This window comes from Lissotriton helveticus, chromosome 4_1 (assembly GCF_964261635.1).
Source record: "Lissotriton helveticus chromosome 4_1, aLisHel1.1, whole genome shotgun sequence".
NCBI classification, from domain to species: Eukaryota; Metazoa; Chordata; class Amphibia; order Caudata; family Salamandridae; genus Lissotriton; species Lissotriton helveticus.
In genome coordinates this window covers 858,152,366-858,172,303 of record NC_136063.1, presented here as the reverse complement: position 1 = coordinate 858,172,303, position 19,938 = coordinate 858,152,366, and positions in this window count along the sequence as shown.

The window sequence follows — 19,938 nt, the reverse complement described above, 5'->3', positions numbered from 1 at the left end:
GACTACATCCTCCTCAGAGACCTGAACGTTCACCTTGAGAACAACAACGACAACAACTCCACAACCCTGATCGATAACCTCACCAACCTCGGACTGAGACAACTTGTCACAATGCCCACCTACTCTGCCGGCCACACGCTCGACCCCATCTTCACCTCAAGCCCACACGTCTCTGCCAGCCACACCACCGAACTCCTCTGGACCGACCACCGCTGCATCCACTTCACCTTCCAGAAACCCACCACACACCACCACACCCAACATATCCCTCGCCGCTGCTGGAGCAAATTCACCGAAGACCAACTACATGCAAACCTTGCTCTCAGCCCACCCACCGAACCCTCCAACATCGACGTCGCTGCCCACAACCTCAGACGCTGGATCGAGGACTGCGCCAACACCCTCGCCCGCTGAAGAAACCCCACCACAGAGCCACCAGCAAGAGGGCCAGCTGGTTCACGCCAGAACTCCTAGATTCCAAGCAAGCCTGCCGGAAACTAGAGAAGAAATGGCACAGTGAACAAACTCCAGACAGCCACGCAGCACACAAGGACGCCGTCCACAACCACCACCACCTAATCAGGGCTGCCAAGAAGACCTCCTTTAAAGACCGCCTTGACAACAACACACACTACAGCAAGGAGCTCTTCAACATTGTGAAGGAACTCTCCAACCCCAGCTCCAACTCCAACAACATCCCGCTGTCACAAGCCCTGTGCAACTCCCTCACCACCTTCTTCCACCGCAAGATATCAGACATCCACGACAGCTTCAACAACCAGACAGCCGCAACAGACAGCAACACAACAGACCCTCCGCACACCATCGACCACATCCCCTTGCTAGCCTGGACCAGCGAGAGCGTCGATGACACCATCAAGACCATGAGCACAAGACACTCCGGCTCACCGTCAGACCCATTCCCGCACCACGTCTTCATCAAAGCAAGCAGCTCCATTGCACCCCACCTACGCAACGTCATCAATCTCTCCCTTGAGACCGCGACCTTCCCAGAGAGCTGGAAACACACCGAGATCAACGCCCTACTCAAAAAACCCAAGGCGGACCCAAGAGACCTCAAGAACTTCCGACCCATCTCTCTGCTCCCCTTCCCGGCCAAGGTCATCGATAAAATCGTTAACAGACAGCTAACCCGATACCTCGAAGAGAACAGAATCCTGGACCCTTCCCAGTCAGGGTTCCACAGCAACCACAGCACCGAGACCGCCCTCATCGTCGCCACCGACGACACCAGGACCTGCTAGACAACGGAGAGACTGCAGCACTCATTCTCCTAGACCTCTCCGCCTCCTTCGACACCGTCTGCCACCGCACACTACGCGCACGCCTCCATGCCGCAGGGGTCCGAGACAAGGCTCTGGAATGGACCACCTCCTTCCTCTCCGGCACAACCCAGAGCGTCTGCCTTCCCCTGTTCTGTTCTGAAGCCTCCGAGATCATCTGCGGCGTACCTCAAGGATCCTCCCTCAGCCCAACACCGTTCAACATTTACATGGCCCCACTCGCACATGTCACCCGACAGCACGACCTCAACATAATCTCCTACGCCGACGACACTCAACTGATCCTCTCCCTCACCAAGGACCCCATCACCGCCAAAGCATACCTCCATGAAGGAATGAAGGCCGTTGCAGACTGGATGAAGATCAGCCGACTGTAGCTGAACTCGGACAAGACGGAGGTCCTCATCCTCGGCTCCAACCCGTCAGCCTGGGACGACTCCTGGTGGCCAATGGCACTGGGGGTAGCCCCGACCCCCACCGACCACACACGCAACCTGGGAATCATCCTCGACTCAATGCTCTCAATGACCAAGCAAGTCAACGCTGTCTCATCCTCCTGCTTTAACACCCTCCGCATGCTCCACAAGATCTACAGATGGATCCCGACATATACAAGAAAGACAGCCACACAGGCCCTCATCAGCAGCAGACTCGACTATAGAAACGCCCTCTACAGGGGAGCCTCATCAATTGACTACAACGCATCCAAAACGCTTCGGCACGACTGATCCTTGATGTACCACGACATGGCCACATACCCCCCACCTGAGAAACCTACACTGGCTCCCCATCAACAACAGGATATCCTTCAAGCTCCTCATCCATGCACACAAGGCACTCGACAAGACCAGCCCAGCCTATCTCAACAGACGGCTCTCCTTCTACATCCCCAACCGCCAGCTACGCTCTGCCGACCTCTCACTCGCCACCGTCCCATGCATCTGAAGAACAACCACCAGCGGGAGATCCTTCTCCCCACCTCGCCGCCAAGACATGGAACACCCTCCCACTGAGCCTACAACAGACCTAAGACCTGCTGACCTTCAGGAGGATACTAAAGACCTGGCTTTTCGATCAGTAGCGGCCCCCACCTCCCCCCCAGCGCCTTGAGACCCTCGCCGGTATGTAGTGCGCTTAACAAATGATTGACTGATTGATTGATTGACCACTTCCTACAGAGTGTGGCAAAATGTTAACCCAGAAACCACTTTTCTTCCAAAATTCAATATGTCAGAATCTTCAGCAAGGAGAGAAGGGCTATCTAGACACACCCCTAGGATGTCTATTCTGCATAGTCTCTCCCCCTTGCATCTGCTCAGTCCTTCCTTAATACTAGCATCTGGCTGTAGGTGACCTTCTTTTTCCTTTTAAGACCATGGTTTATGACTCCTTTTTCTGCTCTGGCATTCCTATGCCCAGCAACCTCTAATCCCCGAGAGGCTACCTAACCCCTGCGGTCAGTTATAATTTCTTCGAAGCAGCCAGGCTCACCCACTTATCCCTGACCAATCAGGGCTGAGCAGTGCAGGGTTGAATTTTGACTTACAGACAAAAAAGTCTTATAACTTCTTGTCTGTACATTTTACAATAAATTCAACAATACCATATTGTTGGATTTGTCATTACCATTCTACTGAGTCCTTTAATCCTAGTTTCATGGCTTTTTGTTCTCCAGTTTTAATTAATAGCCTTTTCCAATATTAATGTATGGCATGGGATTTGTAATGGGAAAAGTGACTTGGGCCATTTTTCCAGCACCAGGGCTTATAAAAACATGTTCTATAAGTTGGGTACATATATGTACAGGACCCCCATCCTGGGAACACCTAGGGGAGACTTTAGGGTTCTGAATATGTAAAAATATTGCAGATCCTCTCTCCACAGTGCTCCTACCACCAAAGTCGATTTTGGGCAGCACTTTATCACAATGTGGGGAGTGAAATGTGCAATTTCACTTTACCCAGGGCATATAAAACTCATTTTATAAGGGTCCACCTTCTAGATACCTGACACCCAACTCTGGGACAACTAGGAGAGACCCTGGGGGTACCTAATATGCCCACACATTGTAGGTTAACAATTATTAAGTGCCCCAAACACAAATGTTTGGGCACAATTTATTTTTTAAAAGCAGTCCTGCCACACAGAACCACTTTTAGAAATAACTCCGGGGAGCGAGGCCAAGATGGCAGCGAGATAGTACATCCTTTCCTATCCCTCCGGCTCTACCAGACATCAGCTTTGTGTTATCACCCACGCCGATGCCCATCCACGCTTACCTGGGAGAGGAACGTTGTGTGTCGATGTCCTGGTACCAGTGCTGAGCTCCTTTTCGGACTTGCTGGTGGCTTTCCTCTGACATTAGGCTTGACTGGCCCCAGCCTTGCTGCGGCCCGGGGGGCCTGGCAGGGACCTCCCGCTGGTATCAATCCGTGGAGCTGGCATACATCGGAGGAGCCTGGGAGGAAGAATCAATGTCGGTCCCACCTGGGGACTGTCTAGCACTTGGTATCCTGGTCCACTGTGGCTGCTGGTGAGGCGGAACGTTGGAGCACTCTGGGTGGCCGCCATTTTGTGCTAGCGAGCGCTGCCTGTTCGGGGCCCTCTACATGGCTACAAACGGCTCAGGGAGCGGCAGCGCTGCAATTAGCGGTGAAACGAAGCAACCCGAACTGGTGACTACTTAGCAACTTTGAAGAGCCGGCCGGACGAACCCGGCCGCCAGAGCGGAGCAGAGTAGTGGCGCCCCTGTTTTCTGGAGCTGATCATCTCCCGGGCTATCTCGAGGTGAGGAGTGGCGGGCGGGGCTCCAACGCCCATGGGGGAGCTCGGTCCGCATGTCGGCGGACAGCGCTGTTTTTGCCTACAATTGGGAGGCGGGCCTTGCTTGTATCCGCGGTCCCACTCCCCCCTTCTCTTGGTTGAAGGCTTGCTGGCAGTGAAAGGAGCCTGAAGTGTGGGGTCCAGCTCCGGCCTTCCTTCGTGTGCAGGTGATTGACCCTAGCCTGGTGATTGTGGTGACATCGAGGACGGAGGCAGCCTCCTCTCGGTGACCGCGTGGGAGGCCGCTGAGGCCTGGTGCTTGGATTTTCCTACATTCCGGCAGCAGTGGGGCCTGCATTCAGCCCGTGGCTCGGTGGGCGGGGTCGCTGCTGAGGAGAGGGGGTCTTGCTTTGTGGAGCAGTGAGAGCCCTGCCCCCGACAAGACAGAGCGCTTCCAACTGGCACGCATTTCTGTGGTGCTGAGGCAGCGGCTTATCCCAAGGCCAACCAGTGAGCGGGTGGGGTTCTGCGCAGGGGGTAGAGAGCTGGCTTTTTGGACCGGTCCAGCCTCTCCCCCCCTGCAAGGGTACAATGCCCATAGATTGGATGCATCATATTTATAGCTGCAAATGAGAGGGGCCTTCTGCACTTTAGCTACCTGACCAGTAGCCTTGTTTAGCTACAATTTCTAGTGCTTCTTTTGCCTGCATCCTGGCTTGGTGGTGCTACAACACTAGTACTGCTTACATTTCAAGTCTCTTGCTAGCGAGTTGTACCCTTCTTTTGCACCCAGAAGTCCACGGCGAAAGAGATCTGGTACTGCCTAACCTGATCATTACTGGAGCCTCGGCACATTTCTAAACTGTGGTGTAACGCAGCCTTCCACCATAATTCACCCCCTGTATAGATTGCTGGTCAGTGTGCCTGGAGGAGCCGGTGTTGGGTGGGCTCAGTGCAGCTTTTCTGGAGGAGCCGGTGTTGGGTGGGCTCAGTGCAGCTTTTCTCTCTAGTTAAGCCGGGGAGTGTCTCATAGCAAGACATGACAGACGTGCAGCACTATATCATCAGCCAAAGGTAGAAAGGACATGCCCCTGAAGGATCTTCTGCAAAAGGCAGCGGGCCACTCCGCCTCTCAGTCGGATGGCAAAATGCCGCAAGTGGATGACGAAGATGCACCTGCAACTAAAGCCTTTATGATTGAGTTATTCACCCCCATCAAGGACAACATTCAGAAACTGCATTCCCAGCTGTCTTCGGATATTAGAGACGTCAGGTATGATGTCGACGCCATAGGAGAACGAGTTGCGACTTTAGAGGAGCATGACCTAGGCAGAGAGGATGATTTGCAACAATTTCAGCAAGAGATGATTCGGCTTAAGGACCAAAACTTGGATCTGCAGGCTCATGCGGAGGATTTGGAGAACCGTTCTAGACGTAATAACATACGTATATGGGCAGTCCCGTGGAAAGAGGAGGTAGATGATTTGAGTGCTTACGTTCATGCCCTGTTTCTGCACATCCTCGGAGATGAAGAGCTTGAGGAGGTCCAAATGGACAGAATTCACAGGGTGAGTTTGCCACAAGGTCTTAAGGCTCCCCCTCTAGACATCCTTTTCTGCGTGCATGATTTCCAACTTAAGGAGCGAATTTTCCTCAGGGCTAGAGACCTTCAGACGGTACAGTTTTGCGGTCATCAACCCGCTCTCTACCAGGACTTGGCTGCACTTCACACTGGTTAAGCACAGAGAGTTTAGGCCTATCACCAGTCATCTACGAGGAAAAGGCATACCACACTCGTGGGGTCATCGATTACGCCTTATCTTTAAGTTTAATGGGAAACTCCTGCAGATCCGCTCCGTAGAAGACGCCTACACTACCCTGGGTCAGGAACATCCTCCAGCTCCGACTGAGAATACTCCCCCTCTTCTGCGTCGTCGTCGTCGATCAACCGAATGGCAGCAAGTGGGGAGATCGTCGCCTAGCTCCAAACCGGATCCAGCGGCTAGGAGGCTTAAGAGAGAGGCGGCCCTTTCATCAGTGTCCCAGATGACAGACAATGCTGATGCTCCTTAATACTCATGGATTTGGCATCTTTTGGGTTCAATTGTTTGTGCTGGAGGGAGGGAATAGTCCGGGGGCGAGCAGTAACCCCACTCTCTGACAACAGGGAGATTGCTCAGTATCATATGGATCGGACTGGGATTGTGCCCCCGTGATCATCTGACTGCACTGTTGTCATACTTTTCAATTTCCTATTCTGGGTTTCTTGCTTTGCTGTTCTTCCTTATTAATGTTTTGGGGCATTTGAGGTTCTTTTTTGGGATTATTTTGGGGCTCCGCATTAGTTCAAATGCAAGGTTTGCCTGTAATTGGAAAACATGAGAGTATCCTCGCTATTCCTGCCCTTGTAGAACTTAAGCGGATTTCCTCCCCCTATCAGTTGCAATGGGTAGGGATTTAAAAATTGTGAGCTTGAATGTATGGGGGTTAAATAATCCTGTTAAGCGATCTACCATTCTTTCCCTCTTAGAAAATGCTGACAGCGATATTTGTTTAGTGCAAGAAACCCATCTCTTAGCCAAGGACATCAAACGGATGAAAGAAAGGCGTTTCCCCTACAGCTGTGGTCCTCGGGGTCATCCAAGAAAAATGGGGTGGCACTACTATTCAGCGTGTGCGCACAGTACAAGATACTTTCTACTGTGGCGGAGGTCAAGGGTAGGTTCCTGACGGTTCGGGTGCAACTGGGTGATACACAAATGACGATAGGGTCCTTATATGCCCCAACGAGTGACAAGAACCCTTTAAACGCCTAGCGTTGGCGGAGGTGCTGGCTTCCCCAGATATGGTAGTACTGGTGGAAGGTGATTTCAATGTGGTAATGGATCCGGAGATGGGTAGGTCAGCACAGAGGTCTACCCAAGCAGGCACATTGTCACAGGGTGGGAAACAATGGTTGACTGACTGTGAATTGAGAGATGTATGGCCCGTCCAGCACCCTACTGATCGCGACTATACATATTTTTCAGCGGCACACAAAACATATGCCTGGTTACATAATTTTTTTGCCTCCTCTTCTTTGCTCCCTCACCTGCACACTGCAGATATCACACCACGCTCCCTCTCAGACCATGCTCTCATCTCCGTCTTGCTCATGTTGTGAGGCTATCGTTCCACACCCCCGGGTTGGCGCCTCCGTGACTCGCTTCTTCATTCGGAAGAATCCACCTCAACGTATTCAGTCTAACCCTGAAATAGTTGGTATCAAATTTGATTCTGATACGCATAAAATTAGCATGTATGCCGATGACGTCATTCTCTCGCTCACACACCCTCGCTCAACTTTGCGTCACCTGACTAGAGAACTCGCTACCTTTGGTGATGTCGCAGGTTTCAAAGTCAACTTTACGAATTCACAAATTCTGAATATTTCCATCCCTGGAGATGAGGTCCAGGACCTACAAAAGGATTTTGTCTTTCAGTGGGTGCATACGGACATTCAATATCTGGGCATACGGCTGACCTTGTCCGTCGCTAAGACAGTCACCCTCAATTACGTGCTGTTGATGGAGCAAACCATCAAGGCACTATCCGACTGGACGCGTCTTAAACTAGCGTGGTTCAGGAGGATGGCAGCAGTAAAAATGACGATACTCCCACGTATACTATACCTATTTCAGAAGCTCTCTGTGAGTCCGCCATCAGGCGTCATACGGGAGCTACAGGGACTCATTAATAGGTTCTTGTGGGACAACAAAAAGCCACAAATCGTGTTAGGTCTGGTCACCTCCTCGAAAGAGAAGGGAGGGCTTGGCTTCCCACTGTTGGGTGCCTATTATCAAGCATCAAGCCTTCCCTATATCACCGAATGGAATAGGCCTCTGTCCAGCAAGCAATGGAACTTTATGGACCAGACTGTAGCTGGCCGTAACATATGGCGTGAGCTATGGCTTCCACATAAACATAGAGCATGGAGTTTGTAATCCTCCCCGATCACCTCCCCGACCCACAAGGTGTGGGATCAAATAGCGCGCCAGAAGGAATGGACCTCGTTTCCCTCCCCATGACCCCTATTGTCGACAATCCCGACTTTCAACCAGGTTAGGCATCCCCGGCTTTCCACCGGTGGAGGGAGGAGGTTTGTAAAAGGGCAGGCTCCCATTTTGATCTTGATGGCCTGATTCCCTTTCCTCAGCTGTGCAAAGATTACGATCTACCGGCCTCAGACGTCTTTCACTATTCACACCTCGCCCATTGGGTCACACGATCTGAGAACTTCGCTCTCATGTCCCGTCCTTTGACAACCTTTGAAAAATGTCTGGTATGTAAGAAAGAAGATCACAAGCTTATATCTGAACTCTATTCTATGATCATTACACATTCTTAGAAGCACTGCACAAAGGCACAAATTAGGTGGGAGACTGGGCTAGGGAGACCCCTAACACATAAGGAGTGGGAGCACATTTTTTACCATACAAACCACACTGCTTCCAACACAGCGGGAGCGGAGTCAGCGTATAAAGTGGTCCATTACTGGTATTATACCCCGGAGCGCGTTAAGTCATGGGAAAAATCCAAGTCAGACCTCTGCTGGCGGGGGTGTGGCCTCACGGGTACCCTAGTACACTTACTGTGGCATTGTCCAAAACTTGTGCGATACTGGGCAGCAATCCTTGACGACATTGATGCAGCATTTCAGATTACAATGCCATGGGCGCCTGAACATACACTTTTGGGGCTTCCCCATTCTGGGTCTTTCCCATTGAAATCATTGAAGGGCCAACAGATAGCACTGGAACTCCTTGCGGCACCGCAGGTGATCTTAGGGAACTGGGGGTCTTTGTTAGTCCCGGACCAGCGAGATTGGGTGGGAAGACTCTGGCAACTACTGGCAATGGAGCGTCTTTCACTTAGCGTAGAAGGGAAGGGCAAAGACTATGTGAAAATAATGGCCCCATTCTTGCAGTTCCTTTCTAAGGACATGATGGAAGTAATATGTCCAAAATACCTAAAGATCCTGCAGCTTATACCGTTGGATCCACCTAATGCAACCAATGATTGAATGGGTGAGTGTTACCCTGTGGTCAGTAGGATGGGCTGGCAATAGGGTCGTTTTGAACTGATGCGGAGGGTTGTGGGGGCGGGGTGGGAGGGGCGGCACTTGTTCTGTTGTTTTATTGTATTTAAAAGTGGTTTCTTAGCCATGGTGTCTTATGATTTCAAAGAGGTTTACATTGCCGCAAGGTCGTCCCCCAGGATGTAGATCTGAAAAGCTGTGTATTGCTCTCAATTCTTCACTCTGCCGGCGCCTTGATGTAGGCAGCTCAGCTGTGTATTGTGATTTTACTACCACACAATAAAAATGATTGATTCTAAAAATATCTCCGGCTTCAGCAGTGCACACATGCAAGTGCAGAAAGGTCTGCTGGCCTCAAAACTGCCATGCCCTATTATATACTAGGGACTGATCAGTAGTTTCAATACCCCTGCCCTAATAATGTACTAGGGCCGTATGGGGTAGGTCATGCCATTCACAGGGATACCCCAATCCTTAGTGTACCCTAGTTTATGTAGGTGTTTTCACTGTATTCTAAGTGTTTTCAGCATAGCACTGGCCCTGGGCCTGGTTAGGCAGAGCCCAGGGTCAGAGTCAGAGTCGGTTAACACCAGTAGCTGTAAGCAAAAAGTTGAGGTGTGTCCAGGGCACAGACCCCCAAATGAAAGGTGATTGGCTACTAACCTACACCCTGGTAGTCCTCATCAGCTAAGTGGAAAAACCTGGAAAGTCCATCCACATTTGCATGGGTAACCCCGGGTCTATGTTCCACTGTAAAGTCCATTCCCTGTAGGGAAATGGCCCACCTTAAAAGCTTGGGATTCTCCCCTTTCATCTGCATGAGCCATCTGAGAGGCCTGTGGTCAGTTTGAACAGGGAAGTAAGTCCCCAAAAAATATGGTCTCAGCTTTTTTAGGGACCAAACCCCAGCAAAAGCCTCTCTCTCAGTGGCACTCCTCCTCTGATCTCTGGAAAGAAGCATTCTGCTAATAAAGGCAACTGGCTGATCAAGGACCTCTTCATTTAGCTGTGACAACACTGCCCCAATCCCTTGTTCTGAAGCAACTGTCTGAACCGCACATTCTTTTGTGTAGTCAGGGGCCAGCAACACTGGTGCTGAACACATGGCAACTTTCAGAGTGTCCAAAGCCTTCTGACACTCTCGGGCCCAATACACCTTTTTAGGCCTCTTCTTAGAAGTGAATTTGGTTAGGGGCCCCACAATGGTCCCATAATTTAGAACAAACCTTCTATAATACCCTGACAGTCCAAGGAATGAAATGACCTGAGTCTGGGTAACAGGGGCTGTCCAATCCAAAATACTTTGGATTTTAGCTTGGAGAGCCTGTACATGGACCACACCTACCAGGTGGCCTAGGTACACCACAGAACTCGGTCCTATTTTGGCACTTAGTTGCTTTAAAGGTCAGTCTGGTGCATAGCCTGAAGCACTTCCCTTAGGTGGCTTTCATGATCCCCCAGGTAGAACTGTATACAGCTATATCTTCCAGGTAAGCTGCACTGATCTGTTCCACCCCAGACAAGACCCTGTTCATCAACCTTTGGAAGGTGGCATGTGCATACCTTAAGCCAAAGGGCATTACCTTGAACTGGTAATGTTCCTCTGGTGTGGAGAATGCTGATCTCTCCTTTGCTCCATCAGTGAGGGCAATCTGCCAGTAACCTGAAGTCAAATCAAAAGTACTTAGGTACTTAGCAGTCCCTAACCTGTCAATGAGCTCATCAGCTCTAGGTATAGGATAAGCATCAGTCTTTGTGACTGCATTTAATCCTCAGTAGTCCACACAGAACCTTAACTCCTTGGGTCCCCCTTGAGGATTAGGTTTAGGTACCAGCACCACTGGACTGGCCCATGGACTCTCAGACGGTTCAATTACCCCCAATCCCAGCATTTTAGCAACCTCAGCTTTAGCACTGGCTCTGACATGGTCAGACAACCTGTACAGTTTATTTTTTACAGGTAGGCTGTCACCAGTGTCAATGTGGTGCACACACCACTCAGTGATGCCTGGGGTCAAAGAGAACAGGACAGCAAACTGTTCCAGCACTAGCTTACAGTCTTGGTGCTGCTGGTCTGTCAACGTGGGAGAGAGCACTACTCCCTCCACTGATCCACCATGCACATTAGTGGAGAGGAGGTTGGGCAACGGCTCAGTTTCCTCCTCCACTCCCTCATCAGTGACAAGTAGCATGGTCATGTCTGCCCTGTCATTGTGGGGATTCAATCTATTCACATGCGGGACCCTATGAAGATTCCTGGGGGTGCCAAGGTCAACCAAATAGGTAACCTCACCCTTATTTCCTACGATTAGATAGAGTTCACTCCAATTGTCATGGAGGGCCCTGGGAGCCACAGGCTCCAACACCCACACCAATTGTCCTGGAGTATACTCAGGCATAGTGGCCTTCTGATCATATCAGTGCTTCATGAGCTCCTGGCTAGCCTCCAGTTTCCTATTTGCCTTGTACATGTACTCTGCCATTCTGGATCTCAGGCTTTCACATAGTCAAGCACATTGTCCTTTCCATCTTTAAGAGCCTTCTCTAAATACTCTCTCAGTAGGCTCAATGTACCCCTCACAGGGTGTCCAAACAACAACTCAAACGGAGTAAAACCAACCCCTTTCTCTGGCACCTCCCTGTAGGCAAGCAGTATGCATGGGAGGATAACATCCCATCTGCTCCTGAGTTTCTCTGACAACCCATTTATCATGTCCTTCAGGGTTGTGTTATATCTCTCCGCAAGACCATTTGCTTGTGGGTGATAGGGGGTGGTGAACTTGTAGTTGACACCACACTCATCCCACATAGCAGTCAGGTAGCTGGAAAGGGAGTTTGTGCCCCTGTCTGATACCATAATTTTCAGAAAACTGACTCTGGTGAGCACATAAATCATTGCTCTGGCCACTGCAGGAGCATCAATTGTTCTAAGAGGGATTGCTTCAGGGTACCCAGTATCATTGTCCACAACCACTAAGATATACCTATTCCCTGCTGCAATAGGTGGGTCCAGGGAACCAACAATGTCCATCCCTACCCTTTCAAAAGGAACCCCAACCACTGGCAGTGATTTTGGTGGAGCCTTTGTCTTGCCACTTGCCTTGCCACTGGCCTGACAGGTGACACAGGAGCTGCAAATCTCCTTTACCTTTTCAGACATATGGGATGGGGCCAGTATGAATGATTCACCAAACGGTTCCATGTCTTTGTTTGTCCCAAATATCCTACCAAGGGGATATCATGATCCAAAGTCAGGATGAACTCTCTGTACTTCTGGGGCACCGCCGCCTCCTGGTGGCCCTCTCTTTGAAATTTCTGGCCTCAGAAATAAACACTTCATCTTCCCAGTAGAGTTTGTGAAACCCACTGTCATTCCCCTCCTCTTGCTTAGAAGCAATCTGCCTCAAGCTAGCAATGAGGGGACAGTCTCTCTGTCCCTTACTGAACTCCTCTCTGCAGGGTCCACCTGCTCCTGTCAGCTCTGCCAAATCTGACAGCTCTGGCAGGGATGGAGTCCCTCCCTCTGAGGCCAGATCCTTCCCATCAGGGTTTGATTATTCCTGCACCTCTGGAGTTCTCTGGGCTGGCTTACCAGGCCCAGTACCCTACCATTGTCCTTGGATGCTTGGCCCGTTGTTCCAGGGTCTAAGTGTCCAGCCCTCCTTTCTGGCTAGTCTGTGACCTACTCACAGCACATACCCACTCAGGGAGTTCCAATTTTTTCATATGGAGCCATCTCTTCACCTCTGACCACTGAGAGGCTTCAGGATCAGTGCCCAGTAAACACTGGACTGGGAGTACCTTTGAAACAGCTACCTTCACAGGGTCTGTCACACCTCCCCATTCCAAATCCACTACAGCCATAGGATGGAGTTTGGTAGTGCTGTCTGCATAAGTCACCTGGTCAACCTCGCCAGGTAGCAACCTCCCTGGAGGCACCAGCTCATCCAAGACCATAGTTACGCTAGCCCATTTGTCTCTGATAGCCTCAACATCAGTCGCATTCACTTTAGGCCTCTGCCAGTACTTGTCCATGTTTGGAGGTAAACCAGCAAGGGTTGCAATATTCAACCCTTCCAGGGATACTAAGGTTGCTTCCACCACCTGACTATCCCTCTCTGGGGCACCACTCTCCACCCCTACACTGAAAATGGCAATCCCTGTGGATGGCCCCTTGGGGGGGAGCTTCTTGGCACAGACAGCATCTCCCTGTTTATGCCCTGGCTGGTTACAGTCAAGAGAAACCGATAAAGGGTTTGGCTCCTAAACAGCAAGGCCAAGCCTACTATAATCAAATAGCAAAAAGAACACCAATACTGCTACTAACTTCAAAATATATTCTCAGTGCATTGAAAAGAAACAATGTCACATCAACCACTTTTTCCATTGGATTTAATCCCAATTTGCAGAATTGACATTAAAGATTTACCAACAACACAATACAAACATCTTTAAATTTAGCAGTCCTGCCACACAGAGCCACTTTTAAAAATACTTCCGGCTTCAGCACTGCACATATGGAAGTGCAGAAAGGTCTGCTGGCCTCTAAACTGCCATGTCCTCTTATATACTAGGGACTGATAGACAGTTTCAATCCCCCTGCCTTAATATGCACTAATTCTAATCTTCTTTTTTGTCCTTTCAGTAAATCACCCTCCACTCTTTCCATCGCCCCTTCTTACCATCTTACCTTACCATTTGTTTGCCTTCCATTCATTAAATCTTTCCTTGCCTTCTTTCCTTATCTTGCCCTTCCATCAATCACTCAGTTTCTAGGTTCAAATGTATGTGTCTGCTTTCCTTCTTTCTTTGCCTACTTCCATATTTAATCACAATTTTGTTTTAAGTACTCATCATTTTTTTCTAGCCTTCTTTCTAAGCATAAACCTTTTCTTCCCTCTTCCTCCTTTTGTTTTCCATTTCTTATGTGTTATGAGTACTTATATTCTATCCATCTTCCTGTCACTGTCCTCTTGACTTCTGCAACAGAGTTCACATTGTTGACTTTGGACTGCCATATGGCATTTATAGTCCACAAAGAAACCTTGGAGCTGATGAAGAGGTGGTGCTGATGCCCCATCACCTCCAGAATCAAGATCTTATTCTCCTCCTGACCGAATCTGCCTTTCCTCTTTCCCATGGACTCTGACTGGTCATCATGACAGTTGGGGAGTTGGGGGGGGGGGCGTTGTTTTCATGTGATGCACTTGGTTCTAGCTGCATCATTCTGCATTCACTTTTTTTTTCATTAGTGGAATATTTATAAGCTTTTTTGCAGCTAAACACTGAAAAGTGATCTTGGGCTGACTATCGCAAACTTTCATGCCGCTAATTGCCCGGCCGGCAATTTTTTCACTCTAACTTGTATTTTTTTTTATGCCTTGACACTAGCGTTAAAGTAATTTTTCTGGCCCTCTAGCTAATCCTAGCACCATTTAGTGACATATGAGGATTCATCGATCGACAGTGGTAAAAAAAAATCGCTTAGTAGGGTGAAAACTTCTAAGCAACAATTCTTGTAAACGTGCCCCTTCATGTTTATCTGTTCATTTGTTTTTCTCCACCTGAGTGACAAGAATCTATGGAAAATGCATTTGTGGAAAAACATGTTTTTGCCCCCCCCCCTTTTATCTATCGACCCCCCTGAACAGTCATCTGCAAAATGTTACATTGTATGCCAAAGTAGAAGGAAGTCTTGATCTGCAAAGGTTCATGAAGATTTATCAAACATGTGCAAAGTTAATAATGGTGAAACATATGAGGAATTCCTATCTCTACTAATCCTAACTAGACCTAAAATGTGGCTACATAAAAAGATATACTTTCTAAAAATATAAAAAAATAAAAAAATCGAAAAAATATATTTAAACAATTAAAACAAATGTCATTCATAATATAAACACTAGCCTAAAAATGAAAACAAAAATCATATAATGAACAAATATCACACTGAATTGAAACATAAAATTAATGGATAAAATAAAAATTATGGTTGTATAAACAAAATAAGCACTGAAGAAAAATACAAGTGTTTAAATAATACAACAATGAAAATGAAACAGCAGTAGCAAAATACTTGGACTTTAGAGGATTTCGATTCACTTTTCTAACTTATGGAAAAGTGTTAGACTTTGGACAACTCAGACATAAGCAACAGCAGGGAAAGTGTTTGACTTAGGGAGGGATATATGTGCTATTCCAATTCCTAACCATTACAAGTCATTAAAATATCTAACAGTATACAATTATTTTAGCAAATAAACGCCTCTTTTTGAAGGTACTTCTTCATCAATTTTATTGACTGCTTTTATTTGATTCAGCATTTTTCAATTTCAGTCCTATCTCAAAGTGATTATTCTACCAACCCTTTGCAGCCTGTGTTTGCCAGATCTAAATGTCTTATCAAGCTGCCTTTGGGAAGTCTCACTCATGCTTCTTTGTGGCTGCATGAATAGATCTTTTGTGCACTGACCAAGGTTCATAAAAGTATTCATGACATCAGAAGGATTGGCTGTAAAAAGTCCAATGCACATGGTTCAAGTTATTTTCTTTAAGTCTGTACAATATATCTCCAAGATCTGCAGATTTCCAAAATAATCTTAACCTGCCGTTTTTAGAAGATTATATTGCACCACAATATGCAATGTTTATGTTGTTGCTCAGTCCTTAATAGGTTTTTTTTAAGCGGGGTATGATCACTGTAAATACTTAGTCTACTCTCACCTATGTGAATTATTTCACTCAAATTCCTTGATATAAAAAGATAGTAAATAATAGATTTATTTTCAAACATAAAGACACGTGAGTGAGGTAATGTAGCTAATCCAAGTAGATCGTCAAGCCTTATATCCCTTCCCGTCCCCTTCGCTCAGGCACCCTTCAGTTGGCTACCTCGATCAAAGTCAACAGAGCTCGCTGGGGCGGCCGCTCCTTTTCCCACTCGGCAGCAAAACTTTGGAACTCCCTCCCTCTCCCTATCCGAGGAAACAGTAATTACATGTCCTTTAGGAAAGCCCTGAAAACGCACCTGTTTGCCAAGACTTGCTGAACTACCCTGAGCCCGCGCTAAATCATTCAGTCACAAGCGCTGCGAGGCCTCCGGGTAGTTACGCGCTATACAAGTGCAATTTTTCAATTTTTCATTTCATCTGGGGTGTAACCTAAATGATAATGTATCAAATATTTAAACAAAATGTTCCCTTTTGGCTCCCAGGGGTAATACACATCTACAGTGTCTTCCAAATGGAACACATTTGTATTTCCTACCTTTACCCTGAACCCCTTCGTGGCATTAAAATCATTTCCCACCATCAAATTAAGCCCTAATGCCTAGGTCCTCAATAAATCAATTTAACGTTTGAAAATCACGGTTATTCATTGTCGAAAAGTCTTTATTGTTAAAATGTATTAAAAAAAGATTACAATTACTTGGCCATTTTAAATTGAACGTCTGCATACACCCACTAATAACTGATATGTGCATTATGGAACATTGCAATGTGAGCTAAACCAAATTGTCAGGTTCACCCTAGCCCTCCTGAGGTGGAGGGCAGGTCAGGCTTAGGAAAGCAAATATGTTCATCAACAACAACATCCTAAGTAGTCCAGGTGACCTATAGCATAACAATATCAAAAGGGTGAATATATTCTATCCAGTTTTCTAGATCTGCAGACATATTGGTGGCATGACACCGTGCAAAGATGTGCTTTTCCCGAGTAATCCATTTACATCTACGGTACCTTTTAAGGAACCGAGAGGCCAATTTTGTATTGTTGGCTTTGTCTAGGAGTACTCTTTTATGTGTAGGTGTGACTACTTCTCCACACGTTACAAAGGTGTTCTTTTCCATTCTTAAATTCATTCCCCCACTCGAACTGTCTGACTAACTGTGCAGCCTGATATACATTGCAGAATCTGTCTTGAAGTATTCTTGCATGTATTGCTTACAGAATGCCTTATTTAAGTTCCCAAGATTCAACAGTTTCCAGGAAACCTTAGTCAGAAAACCTTTGTCCTGATGAGACCCGAAGACTAACTACAGGTTGTATTATCAACATCTCCTCCCTAAGTGGCTTTCACAACAGTATCTCTGCTTCTGTTTGTTTGATAAATGCCTTACTGATCCACGAGTGAAAGTTAGAGTAAACAATATTAAAAAAATAAATGCAGACGATTTGATGTGCTCTGTAAGAATTATATCCAGGCAGTTGCACAATGTTAAAACATTAACAAATGGTCAGTATTTTTCTCAGTGAAATGTTAGAATCCTACGCCAAACTCTGTTCTCTGTAACAAAGCTTCATATTATTAACCCCATCAAGTATTCTGGCATTTAGGAGAACTACACCTTCACACATCTCTCCAAAAGTATTTTTCATCATCTATCCAGATTATGTGAGCCTAAAACATTAAAGTGCAATATCTCACCGGTAATCTATTGTTGGAGGCTGGGCCCCCTCATTTTACCACAAAGAGCCTGCAAACCCCGGGGCGATGGGTCTCTCAAAACAAAGGCCTTCGTACTTCCAGAGGAAATGAAAGCTTGATATGTGAGCCCCTGTCTTTCTAGAAGTGCCTTTTTTGCTATCATCTCCCATATAACCCTTTCTAGACTCTTCCCTCCTCTATCACACCTAGACTCATTTTGCTATTATTATCTCCCAAATAACAGTTCAGAGCCTCTTCCATCCTGTATCCCTGACTCTCCCTTGCTCTATCCCTCCCTCATTTTATTCAGTTATACTAACAGACTCTCATGTCTACCACTCAAATAAAAAAATTATATTTCCCTAGACTAATCCACAATTTGCCCTTTGAGTTCTGGAGTAGCGTGCCACTCGCTGAAAAGGGCTTCATGCCTCACCAGGGGTAGTAAGCTCTATAAAAACACAGCTACGATTACAATATAAAATCATATAAAGCCTTGGAATCTTTTCAATGTCGTATTCCATGCTGTGTGTACATATTGCTTCACTGTCTGCACACTGCATCATCTGCACCTATTTTTATGCTTACTGAAAAGTATATTGTCCTAATACTAAACATGTGTAAATCATCATCATGCAAGTTAATGTCCAGTATCCTTTTTCAATAACATTGATTATGATGCATGTTACTAATTGAGTTTGCATACTTTCAAAGCAAGTACATGTGTTGGTGAATGACTTCCAAAGGAAATTTGCTTGGCTTCTTACACTTATTCTGGTTCTAGTGGGCAATCAGGGTAGCCCTTGTGTTGTATACATATGTTTCCTAGAAGGCACTTCAAAAACTAGTCAAGGCTATATGTTTTTGCCACACAGGATGCTCCGTGACAATGTGACTTATGTTCCGTTCACCATTGTGTGCAATGTGGGGAATATAATGCACATCTTGATAGTGGGTAAAGATGTCAAGCAAGCCATAAGAAAGTCCATGATTTCCTCAAGTAGAAGAACAAAAATTCCATAGATGCTTGCCTAGCGAAGTAGTGGCCCATGGAAGTAAAGTATCAATGCACAGTCATTGAAAGTCCTATCTTATGACAGCTCCACCTCAGTCAATTTCCCAATACTTCACTTGTGTAAGGACAACATAAAGAAAGTAGGAAAACACAGGGCTGGCTGAGATGGGCACTGGGGATAGCAAACTCGACTCTTCTGCCTCTTTCCTTGCTTAGGGCAAACTCAACAATGACGACAAGGTTCAATCTTATTAGGTGTTCAAGAATGTGATCGGCAAAATGTAAATCCTGCAGACTTGCCATGTCCTCCAGAGCATATGAAGTAGAGGCTGCTGCATCTGTAGCAGTCAAACTTTAAATGATGGTCAACTGAAAGTCAAGGAAAGATATGACAGTGTTCCCGTGGGTGGTCTGACGGAAACATATGTATTGTATGTTGCAAGCTGGATTAGGTGGGTAACAGCTTCTTATACCAAGTGTGAGTTTTATGACTCGCTTTGCATGGCTGAAGGACTTGGTCATTCTTATCCACTCTGCCCATGTACTTGATGTAATTAAGTATACTGGTGGGCTTGTGAACTTCGGCCAAATGACAACAAACCGTGACAGGGTAGTGCTCTCAACATGAACTGTATTGAGCACATACACATCACTTGACTGCAAGCAGTTTGTTGGAATGCAATGCAGTGTCTGGGGTTTTTGGGAACTTTTTAGAATTAAGCTCCTACGGGAATCCTTTGCAACAACAAACAGTCCCTCCTCTATCGCTCCTAGACTCATTTTGCTATTACGATCTCAAAAATAACACTTCTGACCCTCTTCCATCCTGTATCCCTGACACTTCCCTGTTCTATTCCCCCCTCATTTTATTCAGTTAGACTAACAGACTCTCATGTCTACCACTCAAATTAAAAATGTATATTTCCCTATACTAATCCACAATTTGCCCTTTGAGTACTGGAGTAGCATGCTGCTCGCTGAAAAGGGCTTCAATGCCTCATCAGGGGTAGTAATCTCTATAAAAACACAGCTACAATTACAATTTTAGACAGTTTACTGAACTGCTCTACTCCTGCATAGAAGTTGCCACATAAAAGTTACAACCCTTGTGACGAAGTGGCAGGACAAGATCCCATGCTATCTTTCCTGTGACTCCTAGTGTGGGAGGACGGCCTGCAGGGTTTAGAGTGGAGTCCTTCCCTGTAAGCACACCCAAGCTATACAAATAACCAATAGAGCTATCAACGAGCATATACAACTCAATGCCATAAGGAGCACTTTTGCTCGCAATGTACTGTCTGTACAGCAGCCGCCCTTTGTACATGATCAAGAACTCATCAATAACTATATT